We start from the raw sequence: 22,565 nt of genomic DNA, 5'->3' as shown, positions 1-22,565 counted from the left end.
GAAATGAATTGATTGAAAAAGTATTTCCGAATATTCTAAACAATTATAAAAATAATAAATGACTAAGTGAAAGAGCGATTCTTGCACCCAAAAATATAGACGTCCACAAAATCAACAATATTGTTTTGACCAAGATTCGAGACCAGGCAGTCCTTTACAAGTCAGTCGACACAGTTTTGGAACCAAATGAGGCGGTTAATTATCCATCTGAATTTTTAAATTCCGTGGATCTTTCAGGGTTTTCACCACACGTGCTAAAACTAGAAATAGGCGTACCAATAATACTGTTAAGAAATATCAACCCACCAAAGCTTTGCAATGGCACGTGACTTGCTGTAAAAAAAAACAATGGAAAACGTAATAGAGGCCACAATCTTGACAGGGCCTTTTGAGGGTGAGGCTGTTCTTATTCCTCGCATTCCCATGATTCCAACGGATCTGCCTTTTCAATTTAAAAGATTACGATTCCCAATTCGATTAGCATTTGCAATCACCATCAAAAAAGCTCAAGGTCAATCCTTAGAAAAAGGTGGTATAGATCTTAATACTGATTGTTTTTCTCATGGACAATTGTACGTTGCATGTTCAAGGGTCGGTAAACCTGACAATCTATTTATATGCAGCGACAATTGGACAGCGAAGAATGTTGTATATTTGCAAATTTACGCAGTTAATTTGTATTGTATCTATCTATCTATTTATCTATATAAAAACGAGTTGTGTGTATGCATGTTTGTTTGTTTGTAAAAAGAGCGTTTGCATATGACGTCATTATAAGTACATAAGGCTTTGTATATGCACAGACAATGGGAAAGCCAAGAATGTTGTATATTCGCAAGTTTTACGTAGTTCAAAACTCATAAATATATCTATCTATATTCATAGGTGGTACACAGGGACCCAACTACAATGGCGCGTAACGACTTACGCGCGCTGGGGGGCTTGGGGGGGCGAAGCTCCCCCACCAACTAGGTGTTGGGGTGGCGCAAAGCGCCACCTCAACAGCTAGTATACTTATAATGATACCATATGCAGACAAACACACAAACTACATCTACTCAAGCTAAAATCATCGACTGGGCTGTACCTGAATGCCAGGCGATTATACACGCATTGCTTTTGTAATACAGCGACACGCTTTCTTTTTTTACCTTCTCTTTCAGCTGCAAGCGTGATTTACTGATTCTCAACACATAGCGGAATTTCTGTGTGATTATTTTGCAAATGAAGGAAAAAGACTTTGCGATCAAGCGCGGGCTAGCTTACGCACATCTTTGAGTTTTGGATCTGTTATTGAAAAACAGCCTGCAAGTAAGAATTCCTTTGAATTCGCTAGATGTTTGGAACGGGAAGTGGCACAATTCCTAGCTACGATGAAATCGAATTCTAGTGGGATGGATGAGTTTTCGTTGAAACTCATAAAAGCTGCAAAAACGAGTGTCTTACCTGTCTTGACGCAACTCATCAACCTTTCTTTGGATCATGGAATCTTCCCCAAGCACTAAAAATTGCAAGAGTGGTTCCTCTTTATAAAGGAGGGAAAAAAGATGACCCATCGAATCGAAGACCTATATCTATTCTTCCATTTTTCTCTAAGTTATATGAGAAAGCTGTGCATGCCCAGTTAAGTTATTATATTGAAAAGAATAAAATTCTAATGGAAAACCAATTTGGGTTCAGAAAAGGGCTATCTATAGATATGGCAGTTCTGAAATTGGTTGATTGGATTAATGATTCCTTTGAAGCTGGTCTTATACCTGCAGCTGTGTTTTTTGATATGAGAAAAGCGTTCGATACGGTGGACCGCCCAGGGCTTATTCAAGTTCTTGCCTCGATTGGGGTGAGGGGTTCGAGCCTTGTGTGGTTTTCATCATATCTACACGACCGGTATCAGATAGTACAGAATGGATCATTTTTATCTTCAAAAAAGAAAATAGAGTGCGGGGTCCCAACAAGGGTCAATCCTGGGACCCCTCCTTTTCATCATTTTTATTGATCGAATGAAGCATTACCTGTCGGAGGCTAATGTCATTCTATTTGCAGATGACACTTTGCTCTTTCTAGCTGCGCCTTAACTTGATGTTTTGTATAATAAAATTCATAATGCTGTCTCTGAATTCCTAACTTTTTCTCAACAAAATTTGTTAACCCTAAACTTTTCTAAAACTCTTTTCATGATATTCTCTAGACTTTTGTCAAGTGTTGGCAATGATCAAACCATGGTTCGAGGAAATGTGATAAAAAAAAAGTAGCAACAACAAAATATTTGGGGTTATTAATTGATGAAAACCTGTCGTGGAAAAACCATTCAAATGCTATAGTAAAATTCTGATGATGTTCCTGCTCATGGGCATTTTAAGAAGAATAAGTTAATGGATGTATCCGAAATTCGTGATTACCAAGTTGCGATTTTCTCGTATATATATTTGAATCGCCTGCTCACCCCTGCTTTTGAAAATCTTTTTACTTTTAATAGAGACCATCATGATCATAATACAAGAAAAGCTGATAACTTAACTCATGAGTTTAGGAGTACTACTCGGGCATCTTTTGTGATCCGCCATTATGGTCCCCATGTTTGGAATATTTTGCCCGAGGGTATGAAAAATGTGCCTAGTCTTCCGGCTTTCAAGTCACGGGTAAAGACGTTTCTTTTATCTCGTGAATACTTTTGATGAAAGCCCCATTCCAGGTTGTCATTCTATTCAAGGCATTTCCCTGATTTACTTGCTGTTAATTTTTTTCTGTTAATTTTTTTTCTCTGTCTTCATCTTGTCTTTTTCCTCTTTATCTTTTTCTCCTTTCTTCCTTCATCAGTTGAATTTCTTTTGTATTGAGTAGCGTGATATGAATGTGTTTTTAATTAGCTGAGGGTGATAACCTCGCTTGCCTTTACAAGCTTATTGCCTTTCTTGGCAGGCGAATGGCGAATAGTGCTTATTTCTTTTCTTAATAAATGTATATCTCATCTCTCATTGTCTTTTCACACGGAACCTGCTTGTCCATGTTATGTACTCGTGTAGTAACATTGCCGTAGTATTGCAACCAGCCCCTCATTGTAGCTTAAAGGCTCATGGGGACAGGACAGATGAACAAGACCATAACAGTTTCATACCAACAGATATCAACTAGCCTTGGTGACAAGGCCAGCGTTGAAAAAAGACCTCCAGAGAAGGAGAAGAATAAAACCGATCATTATATGCGCTCCCAATTAAAAGCTCTGATTTGTTACCTTTTTTGCCCCTTACCAGCCCTATTAGAGGTAATTCGGTTGGTAGTTTCCATCAGATTTACCAACTGTTGATCTTTCCTCCCAGATTCATTTTTGAGGTCATTTGAGTCTACATCTGTTGCTGTGGCATACGATATGACACCACTTGTGATGTCATCTGTGAGAAGGTAATTGTGCAAGCAACATGCACCTTCAATCAGGATAGTGACAGTACTTGGCTTTAAAAGTATAGGCGATCTAAAAACTCTCCATTTGGAACTTAGAATTTCAAAAGCATTCTCTGTTATTCTCCTTGCTCGGGACAGTTTGTTCCTGATCAGCTTAAAAGTGGCGCTTTAAATTATTTTCTTCTCGATGTATCCACAGGCCAAAAATATCTGCTGCAAAGTTATGGATGTAAATAATAATAATAAACTCTACTGTTTAAGAATACCCCATTTCCTGATTTGTAAAACAAATGCAAGGAAATCGGCCAAATGCAAAGAAAGGAAAATCAAAAGCTAAAATTTTGGCAGAGAAACTTTTCTTTATCTATTTGCCTAGCAAAAACTACCTTAAACAATTTAGAAACATGTATTTGAAAATGACAAAAACAGGTGGGAAAAAAATTAATTAATTTGCATGGAAAGGAAATCTTACGGAAATCTTACGCTTCCTTACGGCGCATGGGATTGAACCGAGAAACTCTCGATCAACATAGTCGGCCTTATCCACTACGCCACCATAAGGTAGTAAAGTGCTTGATTCTTTTGTGACTTGAATTTTAACGAGCTTTCATCATTGCAGGCTCTTTCTTCATCGAAGATAGTTTTTTGTTGGTCTTTTTGAATGGAAAAAGAAATGGGTGATCGGATCTTAAGGAAATTTTACATTTAGAAGGATATCGTGTCTCAGAGGTCTTATTTCAAATCCCGACTGGATCCGGTGACATGGGGGGGGGTTGTTGGGGGAAACCTAAAATCTCAGATAACGCTTAGAGTGGAGGGATTGGGATGAAACTTGGTCGGAAAAACCAGCACTAATCCTAGATACGTGATTGACATAACCGGAACGGATCCGTTGTCTTTGGGGGATTTGGGGGGAGGGTTAATTCTGAAAAATTAGAAAAAATTACGAAATTTTAAATTTAGAATGATCTTTTGCTTCAGCGCTCTTAATTTAGATCCTGACCAGACCCGTTGACTGTGGTGGGAGTTTGAGAGAGAAACCGGAAAACGTGAAAATTGAGGCATCTTTATCTCATGAATGGGTGGTTGGATCTTAATGAAACTAGATATATAGAAAGATCTTATGTCTCAGATGCTCAATTTTCAATCAAAATCTAATCCGGGGACGTAGGGGGTTGGAGGGGGGAAACAGAAATCTTGGAAATCGAAACCCTGGAAAACACTTAGAGTGGAGAGATCGGGATGAAACTTGATGGAAAGAATAAGCACAAGTTTTAGAGACATGATTGACATAATTGGAACGGATCCACTTTCTGTGGGGGAGCTGGGGGGATTTCCAGTGCTTTGGCGAGTTCCGTGCTTCTGGCCGTTCTAGGACGATGAAAATTGGTAGGCGTTTCAAGGACCTGCTCAAATCAACTTGACAACAGTCATTTCCCCGATTTGACCATCTGGGGGGCTGGAGGGAGAGGAAAAATAAAAAAAAATGAAGTATTTTTAACTTACAAATGGGTAATCGGATCTTAATGAAATTTGATATTTAGAAGGACTTCGTGTCTCATGCTCGTATTTTAAATCCCAACCGTATCTGGTGATATTGGGGGAGTTGGAGGGGAAAACAGGAAATCTTTGAAAACGCTTAGAGTGGATAGATCGAAATAAAACTTCGTGGGAAGAATAAGCATAAGTCCTAGATACGTTATTGACGTAACCAGACTGAATCAGCTCTTTTTGGGGGAGTTGGGGGGGGGTTGTTAATTCGGGAAAATTAGAAAAATTGAGGTATTTTTAACTTAAGAATTTCACTAGAGCTCATACCATATGAGCTCCTAGCTCTTTTTCAATATTTTGTATTAATATATTTCTTGTAAAATTGTTTAAATTTTATTATTCTTCGCCATCTATATTATCTCACCGTTTTGGAATTTTTTTTTTCGCTTTTTTGAAAATTCTAGTTTCTTTCGTATTATCTATTTGCTTTGTATTTAGCGAAGCATTTAATTGTTGTCTTTATCGTTTTATTGTTTTGTTTCCTTTTACTGCTCCGTCTTCTTGCTTTTGTATGACAGGTTTTCTAATAAATAAATAAAATATGATCTTACAACATAATAATAAAAAAATCATATAAAGTATCATATGTTTTACAACAATATCATATAACCCCTTATCGACATTTTCATCAGGTATTTCAGCGGAAATCACATCATTAATTTCGTTAGAAGTAATTTTATACTGTAGCCAGATTAGTATATGTGCGTGTGGCAATCCTCGTTTTTGCCATTCCACGGAGTACATCCAGCATCGCACTTACCCAAACACTTCAAGATTTACTACGTAGTTTATCAGTGATTTCAACTTTTGCCGGAAGACACGGGCCGTAATGTCATTTCTATGAACCACCGATTGTCCTTGAATTAAAAGCTGCTGTATCTCGTCCCAAGATTGATTACATGTAAATGTAATAAATAAATCTGGAAGACCATAGAGACGAACATACGCAATAGAATCTTGAGCATATTCATGCATATGACGGGGACTGCCGGCATATGACGAAGGTAAAATCGTTAATCTTCCAACGTTTGTGGTATTACCGTCATTTACAACTGCATCTCGCAAATGAATGTATTGTTCAGAGCGGAGCTTGGTCTGATTCAGACGGATAAATAGCAAACGTTCCGATTCAATCTTTGCATACATATCAACAACGTATTCGTGAAATAATTGACGGCATTTTAAAATATAATTGTTTTTATCCTGCCGAATCATTAGTCTATAGGAATAATAATGCATTGCACTACATTTCTTATTCATTTCTTTGTTAGTGGCTGGATTCATCAATTTAATATTAAAGGGATAGCCGTCGGCTCCATCCCAAAAAATCATAGGATATTGTAGGGCATCGTAGCATCGATGAGTTTCAGCAATTCTTACCAACTGAGCGTTTCGCTTATAAGGAATAATATCTCGAGGTAAAAACTGATCACCGACCATAACGAATGACACTTCGTCGATAGTTGGAGCAGTGTATCTACGCACATGTTGGCCAGGAGGCGTTTTGTCAGCGGAAATGACAATTGTATGCGTATCAGTAGGCATCAAATCGATGGCTGTTTTGAACAGAAGTATTAAATTATTATTTTCGTGGAAAAGATGTTGCAATTGGGAAACGATTGTCCTTTCAACGTCGGGAGAAATTTCACAACATGCATTCAATTCAGAATTTCTATCACTGATGAAGTACAAATGTAAAAATTTATGATTCTCACTTGAGAATGGTAGAAGGGACCCTGCTCTATGATAAATTTGCCCTTTTACTTTGAGAGTAGGCATAAATTGATCTGGATTTTTGATTTGGGCACCAAACGATGTCATTTGGAAACATGAGTTATATTTTCAGATCTGTGATAAAAAACGCTTAGATTCTGACGTAGTTCCAGTAAGCAAAGTCTTCAATGGGTCTGGTGGTGCAGCCAATAGAGGAAGTTTAACTTTTCCTGAGGCGCAACTCATTCCCATTGTTTCACCATTGAATTTCAAGGCCTTGCAATAGGGACAAATTTTAGACATAGTCCCGATTTGAACACATCTACTCAAGCTATAATCATCGACTGGGCTGTACCCCAGGTTTTTTCAGGTTGCTCTTGTGATTCCTCGGAACGCTTTCTTTTCTTACTTTCTCTATCAGCCGCAAGCCTGTTTTCTTGCTGTTCTTGTGATTCCTCGGCACGCCTTCTTTTTTCACTTTCTCTTTTAGCAGCAAGTCTGGTTTCGCGTTGCTCTTGTGATTCCACGGCACGCTTTCTGTTCTTACTTTCTCTATCAGCCGCAAGCCTGTTTTCTTGCTGTTCTTGTGATTCCTCGGCACGCTTTCTTTTCTTACTTTCTCTATCAGCAGCACGTTTTTTGGCATAGACTCTTTGAGCAGCTTCCTCGGCTGTTGCCATTTTAGGTTCTTCAGTCATTTTACAGTTAAACATTTTTTCCGTGAACGAATGTTTTAAATACCTTGAATGACGTCATCGTCATAACAAACATGACGACAACTAACTTCATGACGACATGACGACCTGATGACACGACGTCAGTCGACAGACACACAGAAAACTTATTTTTATATATATAGATATAGATAGAACTAGCTGTTGGGGTTGCGCTTCGCGCCACTCCAACACCTAGTTGGTGGGGGCGCTTCGCGCCCCCCAAGCCCCCCAAGCGCGCGTAAGTCGTTACGTACCATACTAGTTACGCGCCATTGTAGTTGTGTCCCTGTGTCCCACCTCTGAATATAGATAGATATATATATATATATATATATATGTTTTTAACTACATAAAACTTGCGAATATACAACATTCTTCGCTGTCCCATTGTCTGTACATATAAATAGATTGTCAGGTTTCCCGACTCTTGAACATGCAACATATAATTGTCCATGAGAAAAACAATCCGTATTCAGATCTATACCTCATTATTCTAATGATTGCCCTTGAGCTTTGTTGATGGTGATTGGTAATCAAACATTCCCTGTGTCCCCATCGTCATTTATATATACCCCTGTGCCCCCCGGCGTCCCCGTTGTAGTTGTGTCCCTGTGTTCCAGTCGTCATTTATAGTCGACAAACATGACGTCAGTCGACACACAAACATGACGTCAGTCGACACACACGTCTTAGCCGTCATTTGTGTCCCGGTGTCCCAGTCTGTAATTTCTCTTTGAATGTCCCGGTCGTCATTTATATTCCCTGTGTCCTGGTCTGTATATACATTCGTTTTTGAATTGGTATATGATGAAATAAATTTTTTGTTTTTTTCCTTTTTTTCTTTTAATTTTTTTTTGTTTTTACCTATTTTTTAGCTTTTTCTTTTTTTTTCTTTTTTCTTTTTAGTTTTGAAACTAATGATGACTTTTAGGGGGTGTTTCCTCCTATTTTCCAAAATAAAGTAAATTTTGTGTCTTCTGTATCTGAAAAATGAAATAAAACGTGGCTTATTTTCTCCTCAAACGATGTGTCCATTCAAAAAGACCAACAACGAACTATCTTCAATGAAGAAAGAGCCTGCAATGATAAATGCAGGTTATTATTCTTATCATACAAGAATCAAGTAACATGATACCCTATGGTGGCGGAGTGGATAAGACTGTCTCTGCTGATTGCAAGTTGCTCGGTTCGATCCCGCGAGCCGTAGGGAATTGCCATAGCGTTCTTCGATAATTTTTTTCCATCTGTTTTTGTCATTTTCATATACATGTTTCTAAATTGCTCAAGGTAATTTTTGCTATGCAAATAGATAAAGAAAAGTTTCGCTGCCAAAATTTTAGCTTTTGATTTTCGTTTCTTTGCATTTGGCCGATTTCCTTGCATTTGTTTTACAAATCAGGAAGTAGTGGATTTTTAGACACTAGAGTTTATTATCATTATTTACATCCATAATTTTGCGTCAGCTATTTTTGTTTTTGAACATCGAAAAGAAAATAATTTAAAGCGCCACTTTTAAGCTGATCAGGAACAAACTGTCCCGAGCAAGGAGAATAACAGAGAATGCTTTTGGAATTCTAAGTTCCAAATGGAGAGTTTTTAGATCCCCTATACTTTTAAAGCCAAGTACTGCCACTATCCTGATTAAAGCTGCATGTTGCTTGCACAATTACCTCCTCACAGATGACATCACAAGTGGTGTCAGATCGTATGCCACAGCAACACATGTAGAATTCAATGACCTGGAAAATGGATCTTGGAGGGCAGATCAACAGTTGGAAAATCAGATGGAAATTACCAACCGAATTACCTCTAATACGGCTGACTCTAAAAAAGAGTCTTTTGACTCTAAAAAAAGGAACCAGAACAGAAAGAGCCTGCAATGATAAATGCAGGTTATTATTCTTATCATACAAGAATCAAGTAACATGATACCCTATGGTGGCGGAGTGGATAAGACTGTCTCTGCTGATTGCAAGTTGCTCGGTTCGATCCCGCGCGCCGTAGGGAATTGCCATAGCGTTCTTCGATAATTTTTTTCCATCTGTTTTTGTCATTTTCATATACATGTTTCTAAATTGCTCAAGGTAATTTTTGCTATGCAAATAGATAAAGAAAAGTTTCGCTGCCAAAATTTTAGCTTTTGATTTTCGTTTCTTTGCATTTGGCCGATTTCCTTGCATTTGTTTTACAAATCAGGAAGTAGTGGATTTTTAGACACTAGAGTTTATTATCATTATTTACATCCATAATTTTGCGTCAGCTATTTTTGTTTTTGAACATCGAAAAGAAAATAATTTAAAGCGCCAATTTTTGTTTTGTTACATCGAATATAAAACAATTTAAAGCCCCACTATTAAGCTGATCAGGAACAAACTGTCCCGAGCAAGGAGAATAACAGAGAATGCTTTTGGAATTCTAAGTTCCAAATGGAGAGTTTTTAGATCCCCTATACTTTTAAAGCCAAGTACTGCCACTATCCTGATTAAAGCTGCATGTTGCTTGCACAATTACCTCCTCACAGATGACATCACAAGTGGTGTCAGATCGTATGCCACAGCAACACATGTAGAATTCAATGACCTGGAAAATGGATCTTGGAGGGCAGATCAACAGTTGGAAAATCAGATGGAAATTACCAACCGAATTACCTCTAATACGGCTGACTCTAAAAAAGAGTCTTTTGACTCTAAAAAAAGGAACCAGAACTTTCAGTTTCCATTCAAGTGAGCCCTCTCTGAAGTTTCTACGAGCATCCCTTTCATAAGAACCATATATGCCCCCCAGGGCGTAACTTACTGCGCCTGCCCGGAGTTAGTGACACCGGAATTTTTCTTATAATTCGTCCTTTTTCTTATACGTCCGTAATTTCTCTTTGAGTGTCCCGGTCGTCATTTATATTCCCTGTGTCCCGGTCGTCATTTGTGTCCCGGTGCTTTGTTGATGGTGATTGCTAATCGAAAATTCCTTGTGTCCCGGTTGCTTTCTCTTTGAGTGTCTCGGTCGTCATTTATATTCCCTATGTCCTGGTGTCCCGGTATACCTCATTATTCTAATGATTGCACTTGAGCTTTGTTGATGGTGATTGCTAATCGAAAATTCCCTGTGTCCCCATCGTCATTTATATATCCCTCTGTGCCCCCAGGCGTCCCCGTTGTTGTTTTTCCCTGTGTCCCGGCCGTCATTTGTGTCCCGGTGTCCCAGTTTGTAATTTCTCTTTGAGTGTCGCGGTCGTCATTTATATTCCCTGTGTCCCGGTGTCCCGGTTGTCATTTTTGTCCCGGTCGTCATTTGTGTTCCGGTGTCCCGGTCTGTAATTTCTCTTTGAGTGTCCTGGTCGTCATTTATATTCCCTGTGTCCCGGTCGTCATTTGTGCCCGGTGCTTTTTTGATGGTGATTGCTAATCGAACATTCCTTGCGTCCCGGTCGCTTTCTCTTTGAGTGTCCCGGTCGTCATTTATATTCCCAATGTCTCGGTGTCCCGGTCGTCATTTGTGTCCCGATGTCCCGGTCTGTAATTTCGTTAGTTGATAAATATGACGTCAGTCGACACACAAACATGACATCACTCGAGTCTAGTTTAGCGTTGCTTATGAAATAATTCATAATTCAGACGTCATATGCGGACAGACAGACAGACAGACATAACACACATACAACTTATTTTTATGTTTTTCTCCTTTATTTTTCAGCTTTTTTTCTTTTTTTCTTTTTTTTTCTTTTTTAGTTTTTTTAGTTTTTCAGCTTTTTTAATTTTTTTATTAGTTTTTAGTTTTTTATCTTTTTAGTTTTTTTTGTAGTGTTTAACTGATGAAATAATTCAGACGTCATATGCGGACAGACAGACAAATAGACATAACACACATACAACTTATATATATATATATATACTAGCTGTTGGGGTGGCGCTTCGCGCCACCCCAACACCTAGTTGGTGGGGGCGCTTCGCGCCCCCCCCAAGCCCCCCCGCGCGCGTAAGTCGTTACGCGCCATAATAGTTACGCGCCATTGTAGTTGTGTCCCTATGTCCCACCTGTGAATATAGATATATATATATATATATATATGGTTTTAACTACGTAAAACTTGCGAATATACAACATTCTTTGCTGTCCCATTGTCTTTGCATATAAATAGATTGTCAGGTTATCCCCCTGTTTCCCCCGGTGTCCCCGTTGTAGTTGTGTCCCTGTGTCCCGGTCGTCATTTATATTCCCTGTGTCCCGGGTCCCGGTCATCATTTGTATCCCGGTGTCCCGGTCTGTATATACATTCGTTTTTTAGTTTTGTTTTTCTCCTTTATTTTTTTCCTTTTTTTTCTTTTTTAGCTTATTTAGATTTTTAGATTTTTTAGTTTTTTTTATTAGTTTTTAGTTTTTATTTCTTTTTAGTTTTTTTGTCCCGGTCGTCATTTATATCCCCCTGTTTCCCCCGGTGTCCCCGTTGTAGTTGTGTCCCTGTGTCCCGGTCGTTATTTATATTCCCTGTGTCCCGGTCGTCATTTGTATCCCGGTGTACCGGTCTGTATATACATTCGTTTTTTAGTTTTGTTTTTCTCCTTTATTTTTTTCCTTTTTTTTTCTTTTTTAGTTTATTTAGATTTTTAGATTTTTTAGTTTTTTTATTAGTTTTTAGTTTTTTTTTCTTTTTAGTTTTTTTGTAGTTTTTACCTTCTTTTTAGTTTTGTTAATTTTTTTTTTTACTTGTGTCCTGGTCGTCATTTATACTCCCTGTGTCCCGGTGCTTTGTTGATTGCTAATCGAACATTCCTTTTGTCCTGGTCGCTTTCTCTTTGAGTGTCGTCATTTATTTTTTTCTTTTTTAGTTCTTTTAGTTTTTACCTTTTTTAGTTTTTTTTTAGTTTTTAGTTTTTTTAGTTTTTTACCTTTTTTTAGTTTTTTTAGTTTTTTAGCTTTTTTATTTTTTTTATTAGTTTTTAGTTTTTTTGTAGTTTTTGCCTTTTTTTTTAGTTTTTTGTCCTGGTCGCTTTCTCTTTGAGTGTCGTCATTTATTAGTTTTTTCCTTTTTTTTTTTAGTTTTTTATTGGTTTTTACCTTTATTTTAGCTTATTTTTCAGTTTTTTCCTTTTTTTAGTTTTTTTTTATTTTTTATTTTTTTTAGTTTTTTACCTTTTTTTAGTTTTTTTAGTTTTTTTAGTTTTTTAGCTTTTTTACTTTTTTTATTAGTTTTTAGTTTTTTTTTGTAGTTTTTGCCTTTTTTTAGTTTTTTCAGTTTTTTTTTTAGTTTTTTATTGGTTTTTACCTTTATAGTTTTTTTAGTTTTTTAGCTTTTTTATTTTTTTTTATTAGTTTTTAGTTTTTTTGTAGTTTTTGCCTTTTTTTAGTTTTTTCAGTTTTGACGTCACCTAATCCAGTTTTTTCAGGTGACGTCACCTGACACATCCATCCACACATCCATCCACACATCCATCCACAGACAACTTATTTTTATATATATAGATATATATATATACTAGCTGTTGGGGTGGCGCTTCACGCCACCCCAACACCTAGTTGGTGGGGGCGCTTCGCGCCCCCCCCCAAGCCCCCCCGCGCGCGTAAGTCGTTACGCGCCATAATAGTTACGCGCCATTGTAGTTGTGTCCCTATGTCCCACCTGTGAATATAGATATATATATATATATATATATATATATATATATATATATATATATATATGGTTTTAACTACGTAAAACTTGCGAATATACAACATTCTTTGCTGTCCCATTGTCTTTGCATATAAATAGATTGTCAGGTTTACCGACTCTTGAACATGCAACATATAATGGTCCATGGGAAAACAATCTGTATTCAGATCTATACCTCATGATTCTAATGATTGCCCTTGAGCTTTGTTGATGGTGATTGCTAATCGACCATTCCCTGTCCCGGTGTCCCGGTCGTCATTTACATCCCCCTGTTTCCCCCGGTGTCCCCGTTGTAGTTGTGTCCCTGTGTCCCGGTCGTCATTTATATTCCCTGTGTCCCGGTCGTCATTTGTATCCCGGTGTCCCGGTCTGTATATACATTCGTTTTTTAGTTTTGTTTTTCTCCTTTATTTTTTTCCTTTTTTTTTCTTTTTTAGCTTATTTAGATTTTTAGATTTTTTAGTTTTTTCATTAGTTTTTAGTTTTTTTTTCTTTTTAGTTTTTTTGTCCCGGTCGTCATTTATATCCCCCTGTTTCCCCCGGTGTCCCCGTTGTAGTTGTGTCCCTGTGTCCCGGTCGTCATTTATATTCCCTGTGTCCCGGTCGTCATTTGTATCCCGGTGTACCGGTCTGTATATACATTCGTTTTTTAGTTTTGTTTTTCTCCTTTATTTTTTTCCTTTTTTTTTCTTTTTAGCTTTTTTATTAGTTTTTAGTTTTTTTTGTAGTTTTTGCCTTTTTTTAGTTTTTTTAGTTTTTTAGCTTTTTTATTTTTTTTATTAGTTTTTAGTTTTTTTTTGTAGTTTTTGCCTTTTTTTAGTTTTTTCAGTTTTGACGTCACCTGATCCAGTTTTTTCAGGTGACGTCACCTGATCCACGATCCACAGATCCACAGACAACTTATTTTTATATATATAGATAGTTTTTTTTTTTACTTATGTCCTGGTCGTCATTTATACTCCCTGTGTCCCGGTGCTTTGTTGATTGCTAATCGAACATTCCTTTTGTCCTGGTCGCTTTCTCTTTGAGTTTCGTCATTTATTTTTTTCTTTTTTAGTTCTTTTAGTTTTTACCTTTTTTAGTTTTTTTTAGTTTTTTAGATGAAAATTTTTTTTAGTTTTTTCCTTTTTTTCTTTTTAGTTTTTTATTGGTTTTTACCTTTATTTTAGCTTATTTTTCAGTTTTTTCCTTTTTTTTTAGTTTTTTTTAGTTTTTAGTTTTTTTCGTTTTTTACCTTTTTTTTAGTTTTTTTAGTTTTTTTAGTTTTTTAGCTTTTTTATTTTTTTTATTAGTTTTTAGTTTTTTTTGTAGTTTTTGCCTTTTTTTAGTTTTTTTAGTTTTTTAGCTTTTTTATTAGTTTTAATTTTTTTTTGTAGTTTTTGCCTTTTTTTAGTTTTTTTAGTTTTTTAGCTTTTTTATTTTTTTTATTAGTTTTTAGTTTTTTTTGTAGTTTTTGCCTTTTTTAGTTTTTTCAGTTTTGACGTCACCTGATCCAGTTTTTTCAGGTGACGTCACCTGATCCATCCACAGACAGACAGACAGACAACTTATTTTTATATATATAGATATATATATATATATATATATATATATATATATATATATATATATATATAGCATATAGTATCTATATAAATAAAAATAAGTTGTCTGTCCGTTATGTCTGTTACACTTTGTCTGTTAATCGGCTTGCTTGAATAATCAAATATCTTTGAAAAGACACAGTATTAAAAGAGATTAAATTCCTTAAAGAGTAAAAAACTGGTAACTTCAAAAATCTATCTATCTATCTTCTATATATATAAAAATAAGTTGTCTGTTATTTCTGTTACACTTTCTCTGTTAATCGGCTTGCTTGAATAATCAAATATCTTAGAAAAGACAACAGCATGAAAAGAGACTAAATTTCTTCAAGAGTAAAAAACTGGTAACTTCAAAAATCTATCTATTTATCTATCTATATATATAAAAATAAGTTGTCTGTCTGTTATGTCTGTTACACTTTTTAATTTCAACTCTGGTCACTATTACGTTTACAGGCGAACGTTGGAAGGCACATGGTGTCTCTGCGATGATTCAAATGTGAAATTGATGGGAAAGCAAATGGACTGCTCAGGTATGACTTTTGCTGTTCTTCAAAGATATAGCTAAATTTTTTTTTGTCTATGTTTTAATCTAAATTATACATAAATGAAATATAACATAAAAGATCATATTTTAAAGTGATTTTAACTTGTTTTTTTTTTCAAGTTTGGAATTAAAGTACACTTAAGTGAATTCTAGCTTTTGCACTAAATACTAACATCTCAGAAGTAATCACCTGCTTCTAGTCTCTCTCTAGATACTTCATAGAAAATTATTATTTTTTGAATCATTAGGGAATTTATATTGATTTTTAGGACAATGTGGTAGTATAAACTAAAGACTGAAGTGACATTTGTACATGAATGAACTTTACATTGGTTTGCTGGTTGGTTAGATACACTAGAAGCTGGAATCATAGCTGATAGTGAACCAAAGGTACACCTGCATACCAGGAAAACCTGACGTGGAAGCCTTGTACCTGGGCACCACGAATAAGACTGCTGGCTGGTTACATACACTTGAAGCTAAAATCTTAGCTGATGGTGAACCAAAGGCACGCCAGCACACCTGAAAAACTTGGTGTAGTAGCCCAGTGCCTTGGGCACCACATTATGGATTTGACCCGGGTTAGCCTGGATAACAAATCCATGCATTTTTCTCCCCCGGTGCATCTTAATTCATTCCATTTCGAATTTTAATTTGGAAATTGTAATGAAATTAAGATCCCCATCAGCGGCGCCTCCTCGTTGGCGGGGGAGCGGCAACAGAATGGAGTTGAACATATTATTCATCAGTCACAAGCAGGTGCGCGTATGTTCTCCAGTGTTTTCACGTGGAATTAAGCTTTTTTAAATAATAGATAAATTTTGAATTCGCTACACAAATATCGAACATAATGGAGAAAATGTGGGCATTCACATTAAAATTGAGAATTTTCATATTCAGAGTGAACGGCCGCCTCAACCTGTGAAACTTGGTTCTCTAACACGTTTCTAATGTGTTAGTCTTTTCAATTGTTTTTTTAAGAGGCCTAAGTCAATAATTTTAAATAAAATTATGATTTTTTAAATGGGGAAGTTGTAAAGCATTGAATAGTTGTAAAAAATGTTCACAACAAAATGTTGTGCAAACAACATTTACTCCTTTACATTATTTGGGGATGTTACAAATTCATCAACGAAAGTGTGTAACTCCATTCTGGCAAAGTTTGCTGAATTAAACTGATTTCTTAGTTATTTATAAACTTACCTCTACTTCTAGGGTGCAACTTCTATTTGGCTAACACAGGGTGACTGCAATTCACTTAATAATGGCCAACTGAGGTCAACTGTTGAGATATCCGGGGCCCGAGATTACTAAAATATAATTTGGAAATCATAATTTTAAATATAGCCTGATTGCCATTCTCGTCTGTGCACGCTTAATTATACATATTGTTTGTTTTGTTTTTGTTTTTTTAGCTGAATAAATAAAACCTATTAACTAAAATCAAACACTTCGTGGTAACGAACTGTAGTAAGGAGCGACCCGGCTCAATAGTAACCAAAACTCTAAAAAATTGAATTATGATATCAATAGCTACATCGAAAGAAAGAATCGCATTTTAATGCTGATTTTAAATATATAAGTTTCACCAAGATTAGTCTTACCCATCAAAAGTTACGAGCCTGAGAAAATTTGCCTTAATTAAGAAAATAGGGGGAAACACCCCCTAGAAGTCATAGAATCTTAACGAAAATCACACCATCAAATTCATCGTATCAGAGAACCCTACTAAAGAAGTTTCAAGCTCCTATCTACAAAAATGTGGAATTTTGTATTTTGTGCCAGAAGGCAGATCACGGATGCGTGTTTATTTTTTGTTTTTTTGTTTGTTTTTTTTTTGTTTTTTTTCCCCAGGGGTGATCTTATCGACCCAATTGTCCTAGAATGTTGCAAGAGGGCTCATTCTAACGGAAATGAAAAGTTCTAGTGCCCCTTTTAAGTGACCAAAAATTGGAGGGAACCTAGGCCCCCTCCCACGGTAATTATTTTACCAAAGTCAACGGATCAAAATTCTGAGATAGCCATTTTATTCAGCGTAGTCGAAAAACCTCATAACGATGTCTTTGGGGACGACTTACTCCCACACAGTCCCCGTGGGAGGGGCAACAAGTTACAAACTTTGACCAGTGCTTACATATAGTAATGGTTATTGGGAAGTGTACAGGCGTTTTCAGGTGGATTTTTTGGTTGGGGGAGGGATTTAGAAGAGGAGGATATGCTGGGGGAACTTTCCATCGATAATTTGTCATGGGGGAAGAAAATATCCATGAAGGGAGCGCAGGATTTACTAGCATTATTTAAAAAAACAATGAAAAAAAAATATGGAAAAGTTCTTTCACCTGGAAGTAAGGAACAGCATTAAAACTTAAAACAAACAGAAATTATTACCCATTTGAGGGGCTCACCTCCTCCTAATATTTCGCTCTTTACGCTAAAGTATTTTTAGCAATTTCAACTATTTATTCTACGGCTGTTGTGATTCTGGGGTCATTCTTAATGAATTGGGACGAAATTTAAGCTTTAGTGTAACGAGCGAGGATCTGACAAGGGGGCGAACCCCCTCATATATGTAATAAAAATATGAGCATACAAAAGTTCTTTACGTAAGCTAATTTATAAGTTACGTAAATCTTTTACTAATAAAAATATTCGTAAAAAATTAAAAGTTCTAGTTGCCTTTTTAATTAACCAAAAAATAGGAGGGCAACTAGGCTTCCTCCCTCGCTCTTTTTTTCTCAAAATCATTCGATAAAAATTATGTGAAAGCCATTTAGCCAAAAAAAAAAAAAAAAAAAAAAAAAAAAAATGCAAATTTCGTTTTAATTATTCCTCTGCGGAGAGCCAAAATCAAAACATGCATTGATTCAAAAACGTTCAGAAATTAAATAAAAAAAAACAAGTTTTTTTGACTGGAAGTAAGGAGCGACATTAAAACTTAAAACGAACAGAAATTACTTCGGATATGAAAGAGGCTGCTTCCTCATCAACGCCCCGCTCTTTACGCTAAAGTTTTTTACTGTTTTAAAAAGAAGAATTGAGAGAAAGAGTCAAACTTTAGCGTAAAGAGCGGGGCGTTGATGAAGAAGCAGCCTCTTTCATATACAACGTAATTTCTGTTCGTTTTAAGTTTTAATGTTGCTTAAAAAATCCTGTTTTTTTATTTAATTATCTTTTAAGAATCATCAAAAGCGATTGGATGGTATCTACTGCCCCTCTCCCACGCCATTTCCACAAGTACATCCAATAAAAATTTTGAGATAGCCATTTTGTTCGAAATAGTCCCAAATTCAAATAACTATAAACTAGGGGTTAAGAAATCCTCCATAGACCCCGGGACAAGAATTGTAACTTTTTGAGAATCGAAAGTGATCAAAAAGTAACAAGCCCACTCCCCCCTTATGCCTTTTTTCTCCAAATGCATCTTATCAAAATTTTGAAATAGACATTTTGTTTTAAGTATTCCAAAATTCAAATTACCATAACTTAGGGGTTGAGAAATGTTTCCTAGCCCCAGAGGCAGCGATTGTAACTTATGTAAGTTGCCCATTAGAATATAAGGTTCTGCGGAAGAGATGGTCGTATTAACTTTGGAAGAGGCTCATTCAATCGGAAATTGAAACTTCTAGCCCTTTTTTAAGAGTTGAAAGTGATCAATGGTCAACTAGTCCACGCCACACTTTCCAAAAGGGCATCCAGTCCAAAATTTGGAGATAGCCATTTGATTCAAATAGTACAAAGGCCAAATAACTATGGCTCTGAGCTACGGAACCTAATTATTATTACTTTGATACTTGGTAACGTGGTAACTTCGGTTTAAGGTTCAAGGGGTGTAAGTTGTGGAAGTTGCTTATTATTACTTTGATACTTTGCTTACTTTGATACCTTGTTAACTTTGATCCTTTCTTTACTTTGATATTGTTACTTTGATGAAAGTTTGATGTTGAAAAATAAATATCTTATTTTAAAATAAGGAGTTTTTTTAAAAACTTGAGACTTTTTGCAATAAAAAAACGAAAAAAATTAATAAAATTTTTTTTACAAAAGTTTTTTTTTTACCCAATTCTTTCCGAAAGAATTGGGATCATTTACTTCTACAAACTTGAAAATAAAATGAAAATTGCAGTGAAACCAGACCAGGATTTACCAATAGGCCCACTAAGTTCGGCTTTCCTTTTTCCCAAAGTTTTCGGGATTTCCCCGAAAATCTTGAAGAAACGGAGCGGCAAAAACACTTGGGCCTAGAGGCGTCAAAACTTTAAATCTGGCCAGAGGGAAACAAAATCTTGAGCTGGTGAGCTTTCAACAATTAGTATAAATATACATCCAATATTTAGTTTAATTTACTAGTTATTTGCCAAAACTGTTAATTTATCTTGGAATAAAGAAAATATTTTGAAATAGGGAATTGTGAAAACTTAAAAACGTTGGCAATCGAAAACGAAGAGAAATTAATTGGTAAAAAACTTTCCAAAAAAGAAGTTTTCGAAAGAAAAGTAAAGGCCATATTAAACTTAAGATTTGGAGAAATAGAAATCTACAATAGCTCAAACTGAAAACAACTAGAAATAACTATTAAAAAATAAATGAAACCCAAAACGAACAGAAATTAACTAAAAGATCATAGCGAAAAACCTACAGCATGTACTAATATAAATGAACAAATAAATCTCAAAATGAGTAAAGCTTAAGTTGAATATGCAAATCAAGCTTGAACGAACAAAAATATTTTGGTATTGAGGCATAAATGAAACCCAAAACGAACAGAAATAAAATAAATAATCCTAGCAAACAAAAAACAGCAAACAAAATAGTTGCTAATATAAATGAGTAAATAAATCTTAAAACGAGTGAAACTTAAATTGAATTTGCAAATCCAGCTTGAAACGAACAAAAATCTCTACAAAGAAGAGTTTGGGTTTTGCCTCCTTCTTTCACTGTAGTCTTAAATCTACTGTGCCATTGGCGCTTTACTGAAAACAAAATTATATTACAATTGTTTTCCTTTGTACGTATTACAACATTAAAACAAATAAAAGAAATTATAGTAAAGTAAATTTTTAACTGATGAGCAATTAAAATCGTCATATATCAAATACTTAGTTTAATTTTATCATTTTTTCCCAAGAGTGCTCAAGACAAATACAGCTTCACTACAAACAAAAGTTTGGATACTGCCTTCATCCATAACTGTAAAAGTCTAAAGCTTGCTATGTCATTAGTGCTTCACTTAAACCGAATTATATTACAAATGTTTTTCTTTCCAGTTATTGTAGAATTGAAAATGAAATTACAATAAAATAAAATTCTGAAATGATGAGCTTTCAACAATTAATAGTATTATATATCAAACATTCAGTTTGATTTTATTTGTACTTTTCAAGACTGTTCAAGACACATAGTTTTCAGTAAAGCGCCAATGACGCAGTAGGTTTTAGGTTTCTTTTTCTCCTGATCTTGAGTTTAATATGGCCTTTCCTTATCTTTAGAAAATCTTGTTTTTCAGAAACTTTTTTTTTTTAATCAACCGGATTAAAGACGCTTTTAGAATACGAAGGTCATTGGGTCGGACAAAGAAGTTGTAACAAATATTTTGAGCCTTTACTTTATACTTTTTAATGCAGTTATTTTCGTTACTACAGAGGGACTTGAACTGGGATTCTATTTCTCCTACAGTGGCTATGAGAAAGGTAACCATAGCCGCTGTAATGTAGCAACTGATAAGTTCAAGCAACATTCAAAGTATTATAGTTGAAGATACTGCCGAAAACGTGTTCGATGTGCTGCTTGAAATTGAGGCAAAAGGGCAGAATTCAAACGTTGAAAAACGAACATTCGAATGACTGTCAACTTTTTATTTCTAGCTCCGACGCGGCTAAAAATTTTGGGTTCATCTCCTCTGCCGAACGAAACGATGTCTCTAACACTTTTTTTTGGAAAAGTTGACATCTATGCGGACAAAGGTAGAATGGCTAATACCCGCACCCCAACAGAAAGAATGAAAATCTACATTTCCCCGAGATACTTAAAGCCCTTAAGGGCTTTAAAAACATTACCTATAATACCTAGATAAACCCCTGCAGACGATATGAATGCTTGCCTGAAAAATTCTAATTTATGGGCACACGTAAAAACATTAAATTTAACTACAAATATGCGTGTCCGATTGCAAAACGATGACTCTGGTCAAACATTTTCAGATCAATTGCTGGCAATTGGAAACGGAAAGCTCCCAGTAGACTCAATTTCAGGACGTATACAACTACCTGCTGACTTCTGTAATTTAGTGACGTCCAAGAAATGAATTGATTGAAAAAGTATTTCCGAATATTCTAAACAATTATAAAAATAATAAATGACTAAGTGAAAGAGCGATTCTTGCACCCAAAAATATAGACGTCCACAAAATCAACAATATTGTTTTGACCAAGATTCGAGACCAGGCAGTCCTTTACAAGTCAGTCGACACAGTTTTGGAACCAAATGAGGCGGTTAATTATCCATCTGAATTTTTAAATTCCGTGGATCTTTCAGGGTTTTCACCACACGTGCTAAAACTAGAAATAGGCGTACCAATAATACTGTTAAGAAATATCAACCCACCAAAGCTTTGCAATGGCACGTGACTTGCTGTAAAAAAAAACAATGGAAAACGTAATAGAGGCCACAATCTTGACAGGGCCTTTTGAGGGTGAGGCTGTTCTTATTCCTCGCATTCCCATGATTCCAACGGATCTGCCTTTTCAATTTAAAAGATTACGATTCCCAATTCGATTAGCATTTGCAATCACCATCAAAAAAGCTCAAGGTCAATCCTTAGAAAAAGGTGGTATAGATCTTAATACTGATTGTTTTTCTCATGGACAATTGTACGTTGCATGTTCAAGGGTCGGTAAACCTGACAATCTATTTATATGCAGCGACAATTGGACAGCGAAGAATGTTGTATATTTGCAAATTTACGCAGTTAATTTGTATTGTATCTATCTATCTATTTATCTATATAAAAACGAGTTGTGTGTATGCATGTTTGTTTGTTTGTAAAAAGAGCGTTTGCATATGACGTCATTATAAGTACATAAGGCTTTGTATATGCACAGACAATGGGAAAGCCAAGAATGTTGTATATTCGCAAGTTTTACGTAGTTCAAAACTCATAAATATATCTATCTATATTCATAGGTGGTACACAGGGACCCAACTACAATGGCGCGTAACGACTTACGCGCGCTGGGGGGCTTGGGGGGGCGAAGCTCCCCCACCAACTAGGTGTTGGGGTGGCGCAAAGCGCCACCTCAACAGCTAGTATACTTATAATGATACCATATGCAGACAAACACACAAACTACATCTACTCAAGCTAAAATCATCGACTGGGCTGTACCTGAATGCCAGGCGATTATACACGCATT

At 35.8% G+C, this 22,565-nt stretch overlaps 1 long non-coding RNA gene across 1 annotated transcript in view; it reads left to right on the top strand.

Moving 5' to 3' along the window:
- Positions 1-22,565, top strand: part of LOC136042386 (uncharacterized) — an 83,886-nt gene that overhangs the window by 49,014 nt on the left and 12,307 nt on the right. Inside the window, exon 3 of the long non-coding RNA XR_010621284.1 lies at positions 15,066-15,142. This is a non-coding gene — a long non-coding RNA (uncharacterized LOC136042386). The remainder of the gene's footprint in view (positions 1-15,065; positions 15,143-22,565) is intronic.

This window comes from Artemia franciscana, unplaced genomic scaffold, assembly GCF_032884065.1.
Source record: "Artemia franciscana unplaced genomic scaffold, ASM3288406v1 Scaffold_1209, whole genome shotgun sequence".
Taxonomy (NCBI): Eukaryota; Metazoa; Arthropoda; class Branchiopoda; order Anostraca; family Artemiidae; genus Artemia; species Artemia franciscana.
This window is presented reverse-complemented; position numbering and strand designations above follow the sequence as displayed.